This window comes from Lynx canadensis, chromosome X (assembly GCF_007474595.2).
Source record: "Lynx canadensis isolate LIC74 chromosome X, mLynCan4.pri.v2, whole genome shotgun sequence".
NCBI lineage: Eukaryota > Metazoa > Chordata > Mammalia > Carnivora > Felidae > Lynx > Lynx canadensis.
Genome location: NC_044321.2, coordinates 13,226,138 through 13,249,074, shown reverse-complemented (window position 1 = coordinate 13,249,074; position 22,937 = coordinate 13,226,138). Strand labels below are relative to the sequence as shown.

At 39.4% G+C, this 22,937-nt stretch overlaps 2 long non-coding RNA genes across 2 annotated transcripts in view; one reads left to right on the top strand and one right to left on the bottom strand.

Annotated features, from left to right (window-relative positions):
* The window catches only part of LOC115507634, a 97,573-nt gene extending 74,991 nt beyond the window's left edge, over nt 1-22,582 (bottom strand). The window contains exon 1 of the long non-coding RNA XR_003966756.1: nt 22,488-22,582. This is a non-coding gene — a long non-coding RNA (uncharacterized LOC115507634). The remainder of the gene's footprint in view (nt 1-22,487) is intronic.
* Nucleotides 1-22,937, top strand: part of LOC115507635 — a 55,840-nt gene that overhangs the window by 4,174 nt on the left and 28,729 nt on the right. The gene's annotated exons all lie outside the window — the stretch shown is intronic.

The window sequence follows — 22,937 nt, the reverse complement described above, 5'->3', positions numbered from 1 at the left end:
TGACAAGACAGCATTCAACCTGTATTCCCAAACTCCTTACGGGTAGTGTATCAACTAGGATGTTTTAAGCTAGACATAATAAAAACCCCAACTCAAGGTGAAATCCAGAGGTAAAGGAGCCATCAGGCATAGGATGATCAGCAGTTCAATGGATAGCTTCTTTCCATCTCTTTGCTCTGTAATCTTCAGTGGTGATCTCACCTTATGGCTGGTTCTCCTCATGGCCACAAGACGAGTGCCATTGAGCATGGAGACTAATGAGTCCTGATGCATGTCCAGCAGGAGAGAGGGAAAATCTCTTCCCCAACCATATAACACAAGAGCTTCCTTTAACTCTGATTGGACCAGCTCAGGGTATGTACCAACCTCTGGACCACCAAGAGCTACTAAGAGAATGCCATGTGCTAAATGGCTTGGACTAACGAAGATCCATCCCAGGGGCTGGGGCTGGGGTCCCTCTCCCATAATCACATGGAGATAATACTTCAACAAAATTGGGGTTCTGTAGTCAAAAGCAGGGGAGGAGAGGAAGAAGAATTGATATGAGTGGTCAATGAATAGCCTCCACTAAAGATGGAGAAAAGTCTTTAACCTGATAAGAAAGGCCCTTCCACTTTGATGCAGTGCTAATTATTAAAAAGTTCTTTATATTGAGCGCAAACCCTGCTCCTAGCTTTGCTGTCCAGAACTCCACAGCAGAAGTCTAAAATTTCCCTTTCAAAACTTTCAAGATAGATATTATATATTCTTACTCCATGCGAAAATTTTATTTAGGCTGAACCCCCTTGCTTTTATCCTCCTCAATATATCATTTCCCACCTCCTCATCACTCCTGTCTTTCATTTATATACAGGGTAATGTCCAGGAAAGAACAGCAATACTGTACCTTCCTTTGTTCTTCCTATAATCCCTCTATTATTGTAGCCAATGACTAAATATTTAATTAAGGTAATGAAAGCTTTTATAACAGATAAACCCAAATATAATATTGCCTTTGCATAATAAAGGTTTATTTCTCACTCACACATAGTCCCAATTGACAGGTGGCTCTCCTCCAGGCAGTGGTGACCCATGCCTCTTCCATCTAGCAGTTCTGCTATATTCAACACGCAGCTTCCAAAGTCACCCTTTCTGCCTCTGTCTATCAAGCTAGAAGGGGAGAGAATATGAAAGATCATGTGTGGGCCAAGCTGGAAATGGCATCTCACATTCTGTTGGCTAAGACTCAGTCACATGGCCACACCTACCAAGGGAAGCTAGAAAGTGTAGTCCAACTATTTTCTGCCACAGATATTTAGCCATTGAGAGCCTGCCTCCCACTGATGGTTCTTGCTGAGCTTGCTGTTGCCCAAACACCACCAGATTTTATCTTAATGAGTTACTGCTAAGATAGTCTCATTGTCCTATAATCATAGACTTCATCTTTTGAACGTAGGGGTAGGGCTCCTCATTGTTCCCACTCACCATCCATCTGGGCCTCTCATTCTGCTTGCTATTTCTAACACTCTCCTCATTTTTAGGAAGTTATCTTTGGGTACTTTACAACTAAAACCTACCTGGAGAAGAACAATTTTTAACTGAGTGCCATCAAGTTTGTATAAGTCAAGCAATGGTGCTGACTTGTTTCAAGGATATCAAGGGCCCCAGGGTGTTACTAATTAATACCTCCAGTGAAAATCACATGTTAACACTGTCACTTGCGATATCCTTTTTGCCACTGTGGGGTTCTTGTTGTTTTTTTTTTCCCCCTGAATTTTCAAGTAGATTTCCAGATCCTCTGTTGGTTCATTCTTCTGTGACTTAAGTGCCACGTGAAAAAGAGGATAAATTGTATGGCTGGCTCTGCTCTGCAATGCTGGGAATTTTGAAAATGAACTTGAAGTCTATGTTGCTTTCATTGCTTTTTGAGGCTTTGTGGGCCACAGCATTTGCTCTGTGTATCTATTTCCAACCCATAATGCAAGACATGTAATTAGTGGTGCCTCCGCCTCTCCTTGCAAGCTCAATCAGGCAGAGCCCATCCAAATGTATTCCATAGACTCCCCTTCCACAGCAAACCAAGGCAGATGTTTCTTGCTCCAAAACACCATTTTCAAACAACTCTCCAGCCAAAAAAATTGTCATTGGGATGTCACTAAATGGTATTTGCTCTGAAGCACCTCACATTAATTCATAGGGTTATTAAGTACCGGACATGGGGTTGTGTGTGGCTAGAATTCTGTCACAATAAAACTTCAAAAGAGTGGGTACCACATAGGTAAAAAAATATATATATCTTAAAAGACCCTTTCCGAAAAGCCAGTATGTGATTCAACTTCATGATGATATAGTTCGTTTTAGACCTGGAAGAAAGCCATAGATTCATTCATTCATTTATTCACTCGTTCATTCATTCATTCATTTACTCACTCAAAGATTACTAAGAATCTACTGTGTGCCAGGCACTAGAGCATGTGATAGAGATAGAGATGAATCCCTGGCCAGAGAAGCTTCCAGACCAGTAGGGAAGACAGACATAAATCAGCAATATGATATTATAATAGATTTATAGAAAATTCAGTGTAAAGATAATAGACTGGAATGAGGTCACACAGATCATCAAATGCAGTCTTTTCTGGGCCTTTTAGAATCAGTATGCCCCAATATCCCTCTTTATATAAAAACAAAAATCTCTAGGCCATCCCTCAGGAAACTACAATATCACCTCTCACTCTCAGGAGATGGGAATCTTTTAGGAACATGGAGTTGTCTTCTGTGGATCTTGGCCATCCTAGATTTCTTCCTACTTTCCTTTTTTGTAGTTTTATTTTTTAAAGAATCAATATTTTCTAAATATTAAAATTCTGTTAGGGGTTCTTGGGTGGCTCAGTCAGTTGAACATCCAACTCTTGATTTTGGCTCAGGTCATGAGCCCAGGGTTATGGGATTGCACCCCAGGTCAAGCTCTGCACTGAGCATGGAACCTGCTTAAGATTCTCTCTGTCTGTCTGTCTGTCTATCTCTCTCTCTCTCCTTCTGCCCCTCTCCCCTGCTCGCTCTGCCTCTCTAAACTAAAAAAAAAAAATCCTATTTTAAAAACTCCTCCCTTCTCTCCTCCCCCCATCCACCACCTCAGTTAGCTCATCTAATCCAAGCCCCACACTCTCCCTCATTTTGAAGATGAAGACGAGGTCCACAGAGGGGAAGACCAAAGCTTGGTGACCCTGGTGCCTCCAGTGTTGCTTGGGGTTGATGATGATGTGGGATGATGAAAGAAACAGCAGGACTGGTTTAAAAAACAGTATAGTCTTTGCTTCTCAAAATGTGATTTGTGGACCAGGAGCATCAACATCATCTAGGAGCTTGTTAAAAATGCAGAATCTCAGGCACCACCCAAGACCTGCAGGATCAGAATCCGCATATTAACAAGACTCCCAGGTAATGTGTACACACACTAAAGTCTGAGAAGCACTGCTGTAGCGGTCTTTGCTGATGCCCCCATGCCGTATCTCGTCTACCCACCTGAGTTCATCAACAGATATGGTAGACAGTTTCTAACATGCCAATAGCTTCTTACTTCAAATGCCTGCGCTTTAACTCCTTGTAAGCATGGTGGAGTTAATGTCCCAGGGCAAACCCTTGACCAATGAAAGATTGAAGCCAGTGGATAAATGCCCTATTCTCCCCATCTTTTAACCAGGGAGTTAATTCATCCTTAGCTGGTATGGTTTGTCTAATGATACAAATATCTCATCAAAAAGAATACCAAATAATTCTGAAAGATTTTGTCCCAAAGCTGACTAGAGGATCATGCTGACTCTTATCAAGATCTACTTTGCTCGGGTGATTGTTTGGTTTTTCCCTGGCTCCTCGCCATTCTTCCACCTCCTAGTCATCTCCCATGACTTAGGATTACCCCAGGCATGGGAAAATAGCACCCAGTAATTTCTTGCAAACAGACTCCACCTTCTTCTCTCATACAGGTTCCCCATGTTGCTTTGGGAATTCATCCAATAGTCTCTACCTTTCAAAGCCTTGAATCAGACACCAATCTGACTGAGGCTGGAATTTCAGGGACTGCTTTCTTTATTTGGACTGGGTTTTAATCATAGGCTTGCCCTTCTCATGTCACACCGACCTTAGTCCCTCGGGGTCTCTAACTTACTTATTTTACTTACTCTTAGAGGCACGCCTTCCATGGATGATGAATGTTGATTTTCTGCCACCTAGTGGAGGAACTGGAATGGCAGGGATGGAGCCTAAAGTCTGAAAAGAAGGGATCAGTAATTTAACACCCCCCATGTTCTTATTGAACGTTTATTATGTACAGACCACTCTATACATACGAGCTCATTTATTTAAAAAAAATTTTAATTAAGTAGGCTCCATGCCCAACATAGGGCTCGAACTCACAACCCTGAGATCAAGAGTCGCATGCTCCACTGACTGAGCCAGCCAGGTGCTCCACATTAATTTTTTTATATTTACAATTATATTTTTGTAGTTTCAAGTTTTTATTTAAATTTGAGTTCGTTGACATATAGTGTGATATTAGTTTCAGCAGTGGAGTTTAGTGATTCATCACTTACATACAACACCCAGTGCCACAGGAGCTCATTTAATCTTCATAACGACCCTATGATGAAGATGTGATCCTAATTTCACACCCTTAAGAAAACTAAGCAACTTGGCAATAGTGACACAGGGAAAGCACAAACCAAATAAATGACCTCATTAATGAATGGGTTACAGCTCTGGGCAATTGAGGCTCAACTGTGCTGGGGATCCTTTGATAAATTATGTGGAACATGCCTCAGAATCATCCCACTAGAAGATGGAGAGGTTGCAGTATTTATATTGACTCCTATTCCTCATTGGTTGGGGCTTCCCCCAGAGATGTCAACTCATCCCCAATACAATGTGGGAGAGAGTGCTCCACAGGAAAGAAATGGAGATTCAGGCCCTTGAGGTGGGAAGCTGCTAGCATGCTGGAAACTTAGAAAGTGGTAGAATAAGATTCTAGTTCAGGCATGTCTGACTCTAAAACCTGTCTCTTTTAGATGACTCTAAAACCATCTCCTAACCTGTCCATCATACTGTCTCAATAGCTCAGCCATGTATGAAGTATATCACATGTCAAGTTCTTGCCTGGAAAGTTCTTCCATGTAGTCAGAGCTCTAGGCAATAATGGTCAGTCAGACCTTGAGTTCTCATTATCAGTTCTGGTTTAGGCTGTAACATGAAGCCAGTGTCCATGTTTTCTATGGATCCCCTGACTCACTGTGGATGATTATGATCTTTGATCTTCTTCATTTCACCATGCTCACAGGCAGGTATGTTGCATCAGCTTCTCAGGCTTTAGCCTGGAAAGGGCTGATGATTACAAATCCTTTTATTTATGTATTTGTTTTTTATTATTTTTTATTTTTTTTAATTTACATCCAAATTAGCATATAGTGCAAAAATGATTTCAGGAGTGCTTTGAAAGCAACCAGCTGCCACCTAGGGCAGGCTGTGGACATGTGGTGCAGCAGCCCCACAGTCTTTGGCTTTACCTAGGCCCTCCAGTGTTTGCACTAGCATCATGTTCAAAATTACTAAGATACAAATTGTTACTAGGGAAAGAACATGGGCTTTCACCAGACAGACCCAGATTCCAATCTGAGCTGTGCTATTTAACAGCTGAAAAAACTTGAGAAGATCACTTGACCTGCCTAAGTCTGTTACCTCATCTATCAATTGCGGCTCATAATACCTACAACCCTGAGGGTTGTTGTAGTGATTGGACAAGATAATGTGTATAAATCAGACCATGGTACTAGGCTTTGGGTGCAACTAGTTTACTTGGGAGGTGCAGACAAGACTGGTAGGGAAGTAGGAGAAGTGAAGCAGGAAAGGGAGGACAGCCAATAAAGGGTGCATTGTTAAGCTGGCTGTCATAGTCAGCAACTGGAACCTCATCCTGCAGGAAAACTCTGGGAAAGTGTAAAGCCCTCAGCTCAGAATTATCCCAAGCAAAGGCTGAGGGAACTGGGATATTTATATAGCAACTCCTGAGAGTCATTAGTTGAGGGTTACTCCAGGAGGGTGTTAATTCCCCTATCTTTCCACAGTCATGGGGGCAGGAGGGGGCAGGAGTGAGTGCTTGGGCATGTACATGCAGACACTGGCCGTTGAAAATAGGCCAGAGCATCCTGAAAGGACCGTGGACCTTAAGCAGGGCATCACAGCATCTGCTCTAAGTAGCCAGCCCATGCTAGGCACAGAGGATCTGCTCCATATGTGGGCCCACTCTCTTGCCCCTTCACCATCACCACTCCCCTTCAAAGTCTCTCTTCTGCCATTTTGCTGAATACAACATGTGAGACACTTGCCATTCTCCTCCTCTCTAGCATGTTCTTATTTAATCCTTATGCTTCATGCTAAATCTCTTTTCTGCACTGCATTCACCCTCCCTCCCAGCCTATATTACTACCGTCTTCTACAAACTGTCTCTTGCTCAAGTCCCTCATGTTTGAGCCATTATTCTTGGTTTCCCCTTTCTGGCAACCATCACCTTCTTTCCCAAATGTTCTGTAGACAATCTTTGTGATATCTCAGAAGTCCTTTCTTCTATGACTTATGTTAGCAAAAGCATTTACTTCTTTCTTGCTCCATAAAAGGAGCAAAGTTACCCTTTCAAAATGAGTATTAAGGGAAAGAGCACTGCAGAAGGCATTGTGTATTGCCCAGCCAAAGGCCATTTGATTCTCATCTTCTTCTTCTTACTAAGAATACACTGATTTTTTTCTTTTTATCATTCAAGAAGAAGCCATGTCTTTTAGAGGAGGCCAAAACCAAAGAAGACATTTTTTTGGCCTAAGCCAATCAGGGCACTAGCCTTTCCCTTGTAAGTGACCAGTTCAGACATTGTCAGGTTAGGTGCTGGCCAATGAGACCTAGGGAATGCCTGATACAGGTCTCTGGGAAGGTTGGACTTGCTCATACAAAGGGATCTTTCTTGCTCCTGCTTCAGGCTATTGTCCCCTGTATGTAACACCCAAAATTGCCACAATCCTCTTAGAACCACGAGGGAAATACAAGAGAGTATTATAGAAGTGAAAGAGAGCCACCATGTCATTGAACCGCTGGCTCCACCAACCCTAGAGCAAACCTATTTCATTGTTTAAGCCCATTTTAGTTAGGTCATATGTTACTTGAATCCAAAAGCATCCTGAAATGATATGATAAAGTCTTTAGACTTTAGAACTTGGTTTTTAGAAAATCATTATAAGAGAATGATTTTAACACAGAGATGATCTGTTCACAAATGTTCTTAATGAATGGTCCATATATTTTTGCTGGACTTGGCCACATTTTCTAACATAGTGCCATTATGTATGTAATGTCTATAAGGACCAACCTGAACAGACAGAGTAGCACATCTAAATGAGTCTATCTGGCCTTTAATTAATGCAACTCTTGAAAAGTCAGGTGGAAATTGAATTTTTCCTACATTAAAGAGCAAGCTAACTAAATTGAATAATGTTTTGGGAAGCATTCTGGATAAACCCAAGGTAGTGGTAACTTGCAAATCACTTTAAACAATATTTCCTTTGAGTAAACAAGTCCATGGAAAATCCTTTTGGGTTCAGAGGGGTTATTTTATAAAAGTATATATTCTCCCTGTGATGAAAGGCTCCTTAACTTGGGGTTTGACTTCAGGAAATATGTGAATCCCATGAAATCATAAGCAACATTCTGTGTCTATGTGTAAATGTGAATTTCTCTGAGGAGAAGATTTAAAGATTCCATTGGCTTCTGAAAGGAGTTTGTAACTACCCTCCTACCTCCAAAAAAAGGAGTTAAGAGCCACTGCTAATGTAGGTGTTTTCAAAGTCTGGATTTTCTTAAAGAAGCATATGCTTATATTTGAAGGCAACCTGACAAAGGGCTAACATAATATTTTGAGGAACCAGTGTTCATATCTAGTTTTTGAATTCTCAGATGTCACACCAGATGTCCTTATTTTTGTGAGGGCCCTTAAGCCCTTTGGGGAAAAATATGCAAAGAGAACTTTGGATATAGTTGCCATGCTCTACACTCTAAGAAGATATGGTGATTGCTATAGTAATGACGTCCAATTTTTTTGACACGTCTCTGAATCCAGCTCTTGGGTAGTCACCTCCCATCCTGACTCTAAGGGATGGCCATGTGACTTTCCTTGGCCCAAGGAACAATAGTGATTGTGACAGAAGCAAAGACTTGAAAAATATTCAAAATTGGGGATTTCTACCTTTTACTATTACTAGAGTCCCTGCCACCACTTCCATATGAAGAAGCCTGGGCTAACCTGATGAATCATGACAAACATATGATCAAGTTGCCCACCTCATCCCAGCCTATAGATAGTCAATCCTCAGAAGCAGAACCATGGATATGGGTGGCAGCTGACTGCAGGCCCATAAGTGAGTCCTACTGAGAGAGCAGTAGAACCATCTAGCTGAGCCCAGCCCAAACTACCAACCCTGTAAGATAAGTAAATAGCTGGTTGTTTTAAGCCACTAAGTTTGGAGATGTTTTGTTAAGCAGCAAAAGCTAACTGATACAGGAGGGAAGGGAATACCTGTTCTTCCCAAGCAGCAGCATTGGTTGTAGAGCTGCAGACCACAGGCAGGTCTCTGAGGCAGTGGTTAGTAGGCCAGTCTGAGCAGGATGAGGGGCCAGTGAGCAGAGAGGAATCAGGATCCCTACACGGGGTCTTCACTCACTCTGGCCTAGCTGGAATTATCTGGGCCCTAGAAAGAAGAGACCTACTGGGATCCTTCCTTCAACCACCATATCTCCCACCAAAGGAGGGCCTGTAAGTTGGAAGTTAGTAAAAAGTGTTTAAGGGTTATTCAGGCCCTTGTTTTTTTCCCAGACTTGGCATGACCTGACAAAATGAGAGTTATAGGAGATAAAGGAGGAGATAAGAACATCAGGAATTGAGTGTCAGAGAAGGAAAAAGGGAATAAAAAATGAATGAAAGAGAAAAATATGAGAAAAACAAAGAGAAAGTAGAGATGTCAACTATCCCCCAGACCTGATTATTAAGAGCCAGAAGGAAAATCATTATATCATCATTATTTTTAGGTGTTTGTGTGTCCAACAAGCCATTTAATCTTCCTAATTATCATAGGAAACTGAGGTTCGTATAGGTTATGTGAGTTGCTCTACGATTACAGTGACCCTAAGTGCCAGAACTGGGACTTGAGCCAGTACTCGTCCCACTAAGAAAAGAAGTCTTGATGTGGAAATAATAATAGACAACACTTTTGGGTGCGTACTGTGTCCACACACTATTCTAAGTACTTTACCTGGTTAACTAGTTTGACACACTCAGAACAGCTAGGCACCACGATGATCATCATCCCCATTTCACAGATGAGGAAATAAAGACACAAAGAGGCTAAGCAACTTGCCCAAGATTACTTAGCTAGAAAGTGGTGATGCAAGGAACCCACATAGTTGGGCTCCAGACCCCGCACTTGTAGCAACTACACTGTAATATCTATCAGAATGCTTCCAGATTCCAACCCCATTGCTGCTGCTGACACTCTCAGGGCTCCCAAGTAGAACAGGGATGGGCTCAAGGTACCCAGACAGGCCTCAGATGAGGACTGATCACAGTGTGGGGATCTATGAAGGCAGAAAACTTCACAAGGAGCTCAAATGAAACCTCCTGCACTTTAGATAGAAGCAAGAAGTCCAGGGACAAGGCCTGGCTGCCTTATGCTCTTCCCAGAGCCAAGCACACCTCTGGGGTACAAACGAGTGGAGCATGGAATCTAAAGCACAGCTGAGTGCACTGAACTGCATGGGAAAGAGCCAGGAATGGCTTCTTCTCATTTTGAAGTCTGGGCCTTTGGAAGCTCGAAAGAGACTCTGCTGGGAGCTTTTTGAAGAAATAATAAGGGCTTGCATGGGGGAAGATAAGGGCATAGAGACAATATTGGAAAGACAGGCAGAGGGGAAGAGAGCCATAAAAGAGGAGGTGCTCGCCAGGGGTGTTTCTATATTACTGACTGCGTAGCTTGTAAACTTATTTTAAGTCCACTGGGATCCACAGGTGTATCCCAGGTGTACCCAACATGAGTCTGGTTCAGAACTTGATTCCCTAGAAGTCTCTTGCTATTTAGATCTTAGACAATAATCCCAGAAGAAGAAAGGGTGGGATATTTTAGAAAGTAAAGTTTCATTCAAGAATCTGTTTAGTTTTTGAAGTTCCTCTAAAAGAAAATCAATCGTCTAGGACTCCCAATCTCCACTAGCATTACTCTTTTCTGACTTCTTCTTGGTCACTAATACATCTAAGGCACTGCAGGGCAAGACACATCAGCAGTAAGTTTATCATGGAGACTTGTTTTTAAAAATAAGAAAAATAAAAGAAGAAAGAAAAGGCTTTGGTGATGATGGCAATGCTCATTTTTGTGGTATGGATCCAACTGGAATGAGATCATGGCTTCGGCAACCTGGGAAATCTTTCTCTTTTTTTGCTGGAAATCTCTGGATCTCTGGACTTCAGGGAGTTTCAGCATCGAACCATCTGCCCCCATTCCAAACATAACAGAAGAAAAGGAATGTGAAGTCCTTGATTTCTCTCCTCCGTGGTTTGAAGTGTTTCTAGGGAGAGTGTTAACACTCTTGAGAACCCTAAGGTGTGTATTTAAATTTCTGAGATGGAAGTTAAAGGTAAGGAATGAACACAAGGTTTCCAAAGGGAGAATTCCAGAAGAAGTAACCATGGAAACCGTTCCAAGGTCTTCAGAGTAGTGTCACATTGAGCTGAGAGACAGCAAGCCCCATTAGTGGGAAACGAAACCCTAAAGCAGAGAAGCTGAGCAAAGGAGTGAAATGAATTGAAAATGAATGAAGCAATTTTTAATAACCAGGTGAATCAGACTCAGTAAGCAGTGAAAATCAAGGTAGCAGAAATCATCTGCTTCTTTAAAAGAAAGATGAAAACAGAGGTATGCTTTTAGAGCACTTCTTCCTGTGGGCTGTATTCCAATCGTATGCATAACCCTAGGCTTTTCAAGTGTACTGGTGCCAGATTTCAAGACTTTATTCATTCTCATACATTTATTCATCAGTTCACTCTTTTATTCAACAGCTGTTATAAGATATCTGATGCCACATTTATTCACCCATTCATTCAATATTTATTGGGTACCTACTATGTGCCAGATACTCTACTAGGTACTAAGGATATTATAGTAAACAAGACAGATATATTACCTGTCTTTACAGAGCTTACCATCTAGCTTACACTGTGCTCAGCAATATGAAGGATTCAGAGAAGCAGAAAAACTGAGTTTGCTAACCTCAAGGAACCCACAATTTCCTTAGGAGAAAAAAAATACAAGCATAGTAAGAATTAAATATTTATACAAGAGCTAGATCAGAATTCCAGGCAAGAATACAAGCAATGTCACAGGCAATATATTTCCATTTTCCCGTTTCATCACTGCCCAAGTTCATTCCTAACCTTGCCTCCAGTTATTTAATACATTGTGAAGTTCCTTTATGAGAGGAATCTTAAAGAGATGAATATCTTTTTTTTAATGCTTCAAGTTTTTATTTAAATTCTAGTTAGTTAACATATAGTGTAATATTGATTTCGGGAGTAGAATTTAGTGATTCATCACTTACATATAACACTCAGTTCTCATCACAGAAGCCCTCCTTAATATTGATCACCCATTTAGCCTATCCCCCGCCCACCTCCCCTCCAGCAGTCCTCGGTTTGTTCTCCATTGTTAAGAGTCTCTTATGGTTTGCCTCTTTCTCTCTCTCTCTCTCTCTCTCTCTCTCTCTCTCTCTCTCTCTCTCATTTTTTCCTTCCTCTATGTTCATCTGTTTTGTTTCTTAAATTCTGCATATGAGTGAAATTATATGGTATTTGTCTTTTTGTGACTGACTTATTTTGCTTAGCATAATACACTCTAGCTCCATCCATGTCGTGGCAAATGGTAAGATATCATTCTTTTTCATGGCTGAGCAATATTCCATTGTATATGTATACACCACATCTTCTTTATCAATTCATTAGTCGACAGACACTTGGGCTCTTTTCATAGTTTGGCTATTGTTGATAATGCTGCTACAAATATCAGGGTGCATGTGCCCCTTCAAATCAGTATTTTTGTATCCTTTGAGTAAATACCTAGTAGAGAAATTGCTGGGTCATAGTTATATTTTTAACTTTTTGAGGAACCTCCATACTATTTTCTACAGTGGCTGCACCAGTTTTCATTCCCACCAACAGTGTAAGAGGGTTCCCCTTTCTCCACATCCTTACCAACATCTGTTGTTTCCTTTGTTGTTAATTTTAGCCATCTGACAGGTGTGAGGTGGTATCTCATCATAGTTTTGATTTGTATTTTGGTGATGATGAGTGATGCTGAGCATCTTTTCATGTAGATGTCTTCTTTGGAAAAATGCCTATTCATGTCTTCTGCCCATTTCTTAACTGGATTATTTGTTTTTTGGGTATTGAGTTCGGTAACTTCTTTACAGATTTTGGATACTAACCCTTCATCAGATATGTCATTTACAAATATCTTCTCCCATTCTGTAGGCTGCCTTTTAGTTTTGTTCAATGTTACCTTCATGTTACAAACATTTTTATCTCAATGAAGTCCCAATAGTTCATGTTTGCTTGCCTCCAGAGATGCATCTAATAAGAAGTTGCTACAGCTGATGTCAAAGTGTGCTGCCTGTGTTCTCTTACAGGATTTTAATGGTTTCCTATGTCATATTTACGTCTTTCATTCATTTTGAATTTATTTTTGTGTATGGTGTAAGAAAGTGGTCTGGTTTCATTCTTCTGCATGTTGCTGTCCAGATTTCCCAACACCATTTGTTGAAGAGACTGTCTTTCTTCCATTGAATATTCTTGCCTCCTTTGTCATAGATTAGTTGACCATGTAGTTGTGGGTCCATTTCTGTGTTTCCTATTCTGTTCTATTGATCTATGTGTCTGTTTTTGTGCCAGTACCATACTGTCTTGATGACCACAACTTTGTAATATAGCTTGAGGTCCAGAATTGTGATGTCTCCAGCTTTGCTTTTTTTTTTTTCAAGATTGCTTTGGCTATTTGGGGTCTTTTGTGGCTCCATACAAATTTTAGAACTGTTTGTTCTAGATCTGTGAAAGATGTTGGTGGTATTTTGGTAGGGATTGCATTAAATGTGTAGATTACTTTGGGTAGTATAGACATTTTAACAATATTTGTTCTTCCAATCCACGAGCACAGAATGTTTTTTCATTTATTTGTATCCTCTTCAATTTCTTTAATAAGTATTTTATAGTTTTCAGAGTACAGATCTTTTGCCTCTTTGGTTAGGTTTATTCCTAGGTATCTTATGGTTTTTGGTGCAATTGTAAATGAGATCGATTCCTTGATTTCTCTTTCTGCTGCTTCATTATTGGGGTACAGAAATGAAACAGATTTCTGTATGTTGATTTTATATCCTGTGACTTTACTGAATTTGTGTATCAGTTCTAGCAATTGTTTGGTGGAGTCTTTCAGGTTTTCTACATAGAATATCATGTCGTCTGTGAATAGTGAGAGTTTGATTCTTTGCTGATTTGGATGCCTCTTATTTCTTTTTGTTGTCTGATTGCTGAGCCTAGGGCTTCCATTACCATGTTAAATAACAATGGTGAGAGTGGACATACCTGTTTTGTTCCTGACCATTCAAGAAAAACTCTTAGTTCTTCCCCACTGAGGATGACTTTAGCTGTGGGTCTTTTGTATATGGCCTTTAGGATGTTGAGGTATGTTCCCTTTATCCCTACTTTTTTGAGGCTTTTTATCAAGAATCAATGCTGTACTTTGTCAAATGCTTTTTCTGCATCTATTGAGAGGATCATATGGCTCTTATCCTTTATTTTATTAATGTGGTATATCACATTGATTGATTGGAGAATATTGAACCACTCTTGCAGCCCAGGAATAAATCCCACTTGATCATAGTGAATAATTTTTTTAATGTACTGTTGGATTTGTTTTACTAGTATCTTGTTGAGAGTTTTTGCATCCATCTTCATCAGGGATACTGTCCTGTAGTTCTCCTTTTTAGTGGAGTCTTTGTCTGGTTTTGGAATCAAGGTAATGCTGGCCTCATGGAATGAGTTTGGAAGTTTTCCTTCCATTTATATTTTTTGGAACAGTTCGAGAAAAATGGGCATTAGCTCTTCTTTAAATGTTTGGTAGAATTCCCCTTGGGAAGCCATGTGGCCCTGGACTTTTGTTTGTTGGGAGATTTTTTATTATTGATTTAATTTCTTTGCTGGTTATCTGTTCAAATGTTCTATTTCTTTCTGTTTCAGTTTTGGTAGTTTATATGTTTTCAGAAATTTATCCATTTCTTCCAGATTGTCCAATTTGGTAGCATATAATTTTTCATAATATTCTCTTATAATTGTTTATATTTCTGTGGTGTTCATTTCGATCTCTTCTCTCTCATGATTTTATTTATTTGGGTCCTGTTTCTTTTCTTTTTGATAAGTCTGGCTAGGGGTTTATCAATTTTATTAATTCTTTCAAAGAACCAGCTTCTAGTTTCATTGATCTGTTCTGCTGGGTTTTTTTGTTTATTTCTACATCATTTATTTCTGCTCTAATCTTTAATATTTCCCTTCTTCTGATAGCTTTAGGCTTCATTTGCTGTTTTTTTTTCTAGCTCCTTTAGGTATAAGGTTAGTTTGTGTATTGGAAATTTTTCTTGCTTCTTCAGGTAAGCCTGTATTGCTATATACTTCCAAAGAGGTGACTATCTTGAAGTAAGTCCACCCAATGCCTGTCTACATTTCATTTATCCCTTAATCTATATCTCCAAAGACAATTTGATATAGAGGTGACCTTACCAATTCACCTGATAGAGTTGTAGGGTGAGAAGAAATAGATTTTGAGTATAGCTACTTTGAAGGCACCATAAATGGCTGGTCTGCTTTAAAACATGGCTCTGAACCAGCTCTCAGCCTTTAGGGACAACTGAAGGAGGCTTCCCTCTACCTTTGGGGTTGGGCCAGTACCCGACAACTCTGCAGAATTCAGAACAAAACCTTATATTCCTGCCTTCTAGAAGATGAGAAAAACATGTGAGTCTTATGAGAAGAAAAAAAAAAGAATATCAGTATCAACCTTGACCACAGATCTTGCACTGGTGACCACGTGAAAATGGGGCAGAGTCAGTGCAGGTGGAAGGGAGCCCTGTCCTCCTTCCTCTCATCTGGCACCTGGCATGGTCCCCTCCCCTTTTTGAATGACACAAGATGACTCATTCCAGTTGGGAAGACCACTGTGCTTATTCCAAGAAAGTGATCACTGTGTTGCAGAAGACAAGCTTTCTTGAATCTTTGGCTATATAATTATCAACATGAACTGTTGGGGAAAGTTATGTGATAGGTGAGGGAGATTATTTGGGGAAAGAATATTCCCATGGATGTGTTTCTATTTTGTCACTACTTTAGTTATAACTGGCAGAGAAAGAGAACTTAGTGAACAAAACAAAACCATGTTCCTGGCCTATCGTGGGTCCAAGGATGGCTAAACTTGAGAAAAATCGGAGTGGGTGGTGGTGGGTTCCAAAAGCCTATGGAAAGGCTGGTTGATGGACTGTTTTCAGGCAAAACTGTGGCAGTCTTGATGAAGAAAGAATGCAGACTCTGATTCATTTCTATTTCCTTAAATTTCTCAATGAATCAAAATCATTTTCACTTCATTGAGTTTTGATGGTAATTGGGTGATGAGCTACTCATTTGACAGAATTTTCTAATTAGAACAGAAAAAAAAAAGAGTTTTCAACATTTTCTGTCCTGTTTGCCTTCCTCTAAGGCAGAGGTCATAAATTTATGTAGTTGGCTATCCTCATCATGGTTTTTGTTTTTATTTTATTTGGTAGAGCCAGGGCAGGGAATGGAACTCAAGTTCTGACCCAGGCTCACAACTCTATACTTGGCCTAATTCTTACCACTCCAAAACTTAACAGCTTAAAACAACAATCACTTATTAGCTTATGATTCTGTGGGTGAGCAGTTTGGCCTGGGATTATCTGGACAGTTCTTCTAGTGGTCTGACCTGGACTTATGCATACAGCTGCAGTTAGCTAGAGGACTGACAAGAGCCTATTCAGTCTACGGTGGCCTCACTCACATGTCTGATGGTTGGGGCTGGCTGTTGGTTGGGACAATGTGTGTAATTGGGCCACACATCTTCAGCAGGCCAGCTGAAGTTTATTCACATAATAGGGTTCTCAGGGTTCCAGGAACAGCAAGAGAGGATAAGTCCAGTGCAGAAGCATGTCTTAGATCACTGTTTCCATCATGATTTCTAATACCCCACTGGTTAAAGCAAGTCACATGGTCAAACCCAGATTCAAGGGATGGAGAAGTAGATTCCATATCATGATGGGAATTCTTACAAAGTCACATTGTAAAAGGGAGTGCATGCTAAGAGGACAGGAGTTATTGTGGCCACTTTTGTAAATAGTCTACCATACCCCTGTTGCCATTTGAGATAGCAGCCCATGCAAAGAGTCTATTGCATCTGGCGGGCAGCATTACAGGCTTGGTTGGACTCCATGTTTCATGTTTTTCCTGTGGTAAAATGAAATGGCTTTGAGGAAGCAAAGGAAAAGATGTGAAGTTTAAAGTTGCCAAAGGGTATTGTTTCAATTACATTTCCATATCTCTACAAGAACAAAATCACACACATATGTATATTTGATATATGTGTATATACACACACAAATTATGTATATACATATATATACTATGTTCTTTTGGTAACTATGCATGCTAGTACAGAGTCTGAGCATCTTTTTTTTTGTAAAAGCAATGTTGATTACGTTTATTCAAATAAATAAATAGTCCCAATCTTGACTTACTCATTTGATAGAAATAGAAAATTTTCATACCAATTTGTAAACGGATCTATATAATCTCTTACAAAATATAAACACACACAATCATTATATTTTCAAGCTAAACAATAAGTATTTTGAAGTGATAAGATTTTCTTTCACTTTCTTAGTTTTATGACAATTGTTGATCCACTCCTGTCATTTTGTATAAGGAGCATATTCTGGAGATTACAAAAATAGTGATGTGGGTAGGAGAGGTATTGCATAATTTATCCAGGTAGGAAAACTATATATGGTATATATATTTAAAACATATTTAACCTAGAAGGACATAATAAGGTAATGGCTGAATATATATTTCAACTGCTTAATCAATTTTATCATGGCAAGCAAACAAAGGAATTATAAAGACCCTATATCAATGAGGGTTTGGTATGGAAATCAGAAACTAGGTATTCAAAGAAGAAAAGGATATAATTCTGAAAATTAGATGCTTAAAAAACCATTGGAGGGGTTTGGGAATGAAGATCAGGAAAAGCTGCCCCTAGCTTTTAAGAAATGAAGAACTGAAGGGAAGGAAAAATAAGATAAACACAGAGAAGAAGACAAACCATAAAAGACTCACAGAGAACAAACTGAGGGTTGCTGGAGGGGAGGAGGATTAGGGGGATGGGCCAGATGGGTGATGGGTATTAAGGAGGGCACTTGTTGGAATGAGCACTGGGTGTTACATGTAAGTGATAAATCACTGGGTTCTACTCCTGAAACCAATACTACACTATATGTTAACTTTCTTGAATTTAAATAAATACATTTTAAAAATTAAAAAAATTTAAAAAAAAAGAAGTGAGGAACTTGCTAGAACTGTAGGAAGCTGCCATTAATTGTCTCAGCTGCCTGCCTCACTGAACGGGGTACTGTACAAGTGAATGCCTCAAAGCTGCTGAAAAACCTCACATCTACTGTCTGGCAAAGCCCACACACCTTCCTGCTGCTGTCTTAATGGCCTCTGCTTCTCTTCTACTTTTCAAATCTTGCAAAGAAGCCTCTTATCAGGACTCTATCCTGGAAGCTGGCTGGCAAGAGATTCTAGGAGATGTAGCTTCTAGGCTTCTAACCCCTCAGTAGAGGGGAGATCATAAAAAGAAATGGGGATGATCCTTGTCAAAATTAAACCATTCAGCATAGACCCCCAACTCCATTTAACCTTATAGCATCTACTATTCTTAAGACTGTGGCCCCATGTTGTACAAATATGTTTTAACAAAATGCCACCAATCTATACATACTAGTTTTGTGATCTTTTTTCCTAACTTGAATTTACTGACATATCCATACAACTATGAAACTATAAACTGTTGATTTTGTGGCAATAATACATTTCTTTTGTTTAATATATTTAAGTACCCTTGAACTCTTGTATAAGCAGATTTGTAATATTTTTCTTCTGTTATTAAAAAATAGCTACTTTACACAAAAGCTATTTTTTCCTTTTTGCATTCATTTCTTAAGTGTTATTCACCAAATGAATTAATGAGTCAAAATGTATAATCAGTTCCTCAAAAAATATTGCCTTGTTAACTAATGTAGAATAGTAAATTGTACTAACAAACATTATGCAGCGTAATCTTATACCATATGGCATTAATCAATCTGTTACTAGTTTTTGTTTTCTTCTGGGTATATAAGGGATTAAAAAGTATAGATTCACACTAAGACATCTGGCTTCAAAACAATTTAAATCACAAAGAAACATATATATTTTTGCTTTCTCGCTATTCTTCCCTGACTTTTACAATCCCACTCTCGGAATTTCTGGCTAATCCCTTGAAAAAAGTCCACCTGCCAAACTTTTGATTGCTCCTATCTTTCCATAATTTATCCAGTGTAACCCCATGTTGAACTTTCTATCACAGAATGCGGGGGGTCTCTGGACAGTAGGCCACTTCTCAGGGGTCCTAAGAGGCCCTGGGAGTCATCCCTCACTCAAAAATGGTGTTTTGTCTGAATGTGGGCAAGCCCTCCCTGCTCCAGGACTTCTCAGGGGAGTGATTAGGTCACGACCACATCTCAGCTTCTACATGGAGCTCTCTCTCCTTCAACCCTTGACATCTTCAACCACTCTGCTTGACTGCCCTCCCCTAGCTCCTCAGAAGGTCAAGGCTGTAGCCATGATTCAAAGCTATACTCGAAGGCTCCTCTAAGAGGCCTCTGATTTCCCCAATAAAAGAGATCTCACTGAAGAACTGCCATGCCACATTTCTACTAGTTTTTACATAACTTTAATTTTTTTCTCATGTGTGAAGTGATCTGTGCTCATTGCAGAAAAGTTGAGAAATATGGAAAAGATTAAAGAAAAATATCACTCAATCCCACAACACAGAGAGATAATCATTGTTAACATTTTCCTGTGTTATCCTGTTAGCCTTTCTGATGAGTTTTTAAAAGAAACATAATCGAGAACATACCATGGATCCAGTCTTTTTTTTTAACATTTTATCATGAGCATATTTCCATGTTGTTAATTTTTTGATGTCTCATTTCAACAGGAACATAAATTTCATTGTGCAGATGTACTATAATTAACTAATTCTCAGTTGTTTAATATCTGGGTTGTTTCCAATTTTATGCTATTATACCTAATGCTACAATAAACATCCCTAATAATAAATCTTTGTCTACATGTTTGACTATTTCTTTAAGATAGGTTTCTAGAAGTGGGAGTATTGTAGTGAATTTAACAATGCTTTTATTTCAGAATTAGACAAAATTAAGGATCCTCTCCCAAGAACAATGCAATCAAACACATAACCACACTTTTGCATACACTTTAAGGAAATTTACCTGAAGCTCATGTGTGGATTTCCTAGGGGGCCAGGGATCCCTAGGTTAAATATATTTGAATGATTAGTTCACAGACATGAAAAAATTTAAGGATACTGCTAAATATTCCTAATTATTCTACAGAAACAACTTCTGTCCTACTTTTATGGTATAGATACCACTTTATACCTTTTGCCATTGTTATTTATGTCTCATCACTTCTACTAGACCATAAGCTCTTTGAGGGAAGGGTCATGTCTGGTTTGTCTCTGAATTTTCTGCAGGGCCAAGAAGAGCGCATAACTCACAACAGATGCTCGGTAAAGGCTCATTGAATCAACAACTCAATTTCAAAGTCAGCAAGTCCAAGGAAAAGAAAGTTCCAAGTTTGATCATCTGGAAAGTGATTTGGAGTATGCTTCATACTCATGATGAATGCCATCAGGAGATGGTCACTGGGGGCTTCACCAAGCCTGATAAGCAGAATGTGCATGCCACTTTGGGTAGCTAGAGGGACAATGCCACAGACAGATCTTCAGATTTCAAGACAAGTGTCAAATGCTCCTTTTTCTGTGGACAGTGGTTATTGTCTGTCTCGGAGATACTGAGGACTCTGCACAAGCAACTGGCCATCAGTTGCTTGCCAGTGAAGTATTTTTAAGAACCACAATGACCTATTAACCCTTTGATTAAAATTATATATAAGTCGTATTACCAACCTCAGTTACCTCTTTGCATAATGCACATTTTCCAGGGAACTCAAAAGGGAATAGATATCTTGTGGCAGACACGCTTAGTGGCCTATCCAATAGCCACCCCCTTCTCTAGGAGAAGATACTCACTCTAATTTAGTTTGGGTTGGCAATGTGCCCAGGCTTAGAGGGTGAGTATGATAAATGAGAAACCAGTTGAGACAGTTCCATTCCCCCTTTCCAGGTACAGACTTAACTCACATGATGATTGCTCAGTTAATGACTTTTTGTCATAATGGCTCTTGAAAAGTTGTACCACTTTTTGAACAATGACTCCTTTTTCCCCCAATACCTTGATTTTCACCACCAAAACATCCTAAACAAATATACTATGAGAGGCGATATGACATCATTTCAGTTTCAGGCTAAGTCACACTCACCAATTTTACTCATCATACATTTACTTGTCGGAGCACATCATATGGAACACATTTGAATTGACCATCATGTTGAATGAGCCCAAAATGTTCTGCTTTGCACATGGACACCAAGTGTAGATGAAGAGGTATCATCTACATCTCTGTAGCCTTTGTGTGTGTCCAATTTTACACGTTTCAAAACACTCTTATGTTTGTCTTTTATTTTGTACTAAAGGTTACTTTCTAAGCTATAACTTTATATTTAAATGCAGTTCGAGTACAAAATAACCTTGAACCCTCTTCCCAAAGTTGGAAAGCTGATGAAACAAGTGGTGTAGACAAAAAAATTTACCTTCCAAAGAATGACTCCCTGACCCTCTCCGCCACCATTCTTATTGAGTCTACTTTTTCTACACTACATTTTGTGTACAAACTATATTTATTTACTTGCAAATTGTTCTTAATTTCCTGTGAAACTTTTTTTTCATTTTTTACTTGATATATTTTCTTATCTGGGAAAATTATTTGGGTATCTGGAATTGGGATAGAACATATTGTAAATTCTCCCATTAAAATTAGTGGAATTTTTAAAAAATCAACAGCTTTCCATTTTAGTGGCAGGGCTTTCAAGAATGAATTAAAGTCGTTCAGTGAGGTACTGGGGTATTCACTTCTCAACCCACCTTGTAGCTAGGTATAGAAATGAGAGTAATTCCGGCCAAAGAGAGGTAAAGTCTCCTAGGAAAGATTCTTCTCCCCATTACAAGAACACTTTTCTCCATTCCTTGTCTTCCTACCCTGAATTTTAAGGTATTTTAAAGAGTGGCTCACACAGGGTGATGGCAGCCTTCAATTTGAGGGAGAAAACAGAGAATCACACAATACCAACCCAGTACCTGACCTGGTAGAGTTGAAACAATCCTAGAACCATTCACTGAAGACATTTGTGTGTAAAGCTGACTTTACTAAAAGTCTGAGTTTATACTGCAACAAGGCCAAACAACCTAAAATTGACTATCAGACATTTTCATCTTTATAAAATATTTAGGGCACCCCTCCATGTTCTTTAGCCTTGCTGCTTGTCTTCTAAAACTCCTTGCTTACCTGGTTTGGGGATTATCATCTCAAGGTCTCCCTGAAAATCCTATTCCCTCAATGTTATGCAAAGTCTTTTAGCACTCTACACTTGTACTCAGGTGGGCAGCCGCTGCTGCACATCGTTATTGTAGATTTTGTTACAAAATGGGCCAAATACTCCACTGACAGAGGTTTTGAACTATCTATCCTTGCCTCCTCCCTCACTCCATAGTCCCTCTCATGAAGAGAGCAGAGACTTAGTTCTTCATTGCTGTGAATTACGCTACCACTTTAGAAGGCAGAGGTGGACACAATCGGTTTGGGGCTTAAATGATAATTTTTTTTCAGTTTCAAAATATTAGGGCTGGGAAAGGCACCATGCCTGGGTATTTAAAAAGAGCATAGAATTGGAACTTGGAAGACCAACATTTCAATCTAACTGAGCTCTACTATTTATAAGCATCTTGGGGTCTCAATGGCCTTAAATGCAAAAATATGGAGGAGGGACACATTAAAGAATATCTGAGGTCCCATCCTCCATTAGCAGTTTCTAGATGAGGAATCTGGGGCCTCCGAAGCCAGGTGACATAATAATTGAACTTACCATGTGTGATCAGGCGCCTTTTAATTTTTACTTCTGAGGCTTGATTTATCAAGGTTAATTGTATATTTGATATTTGTTCAGATGCTCTATTTCCTCCAACTGCAGGCAGAAGAAGGAAATGAAAGGTTATGAAATAAAACTGAGTGAACAGATAAAGTTACACATGTGGGAAAAGTATGTACAGAGCTCTTCATTGTGGCTTTGTTTGTAATAGCAAGAGAGTGGAAACAACATAAACGTCTATCACTAGAAGATTGTTCTTACCAAATTATGCCATATTCCTAATATAGAATACTAGGCAACATTAAAAAGAATGAGACAGATATTCATGTACTGATATGAAAGGTGCTCCAAGATAGATAGACAGACATACAGACATCTATGTCTTTGCCTATGTACATTGCATATACACACACAAACACACAGCGCACATGAGAGCAAGCAAGCAGG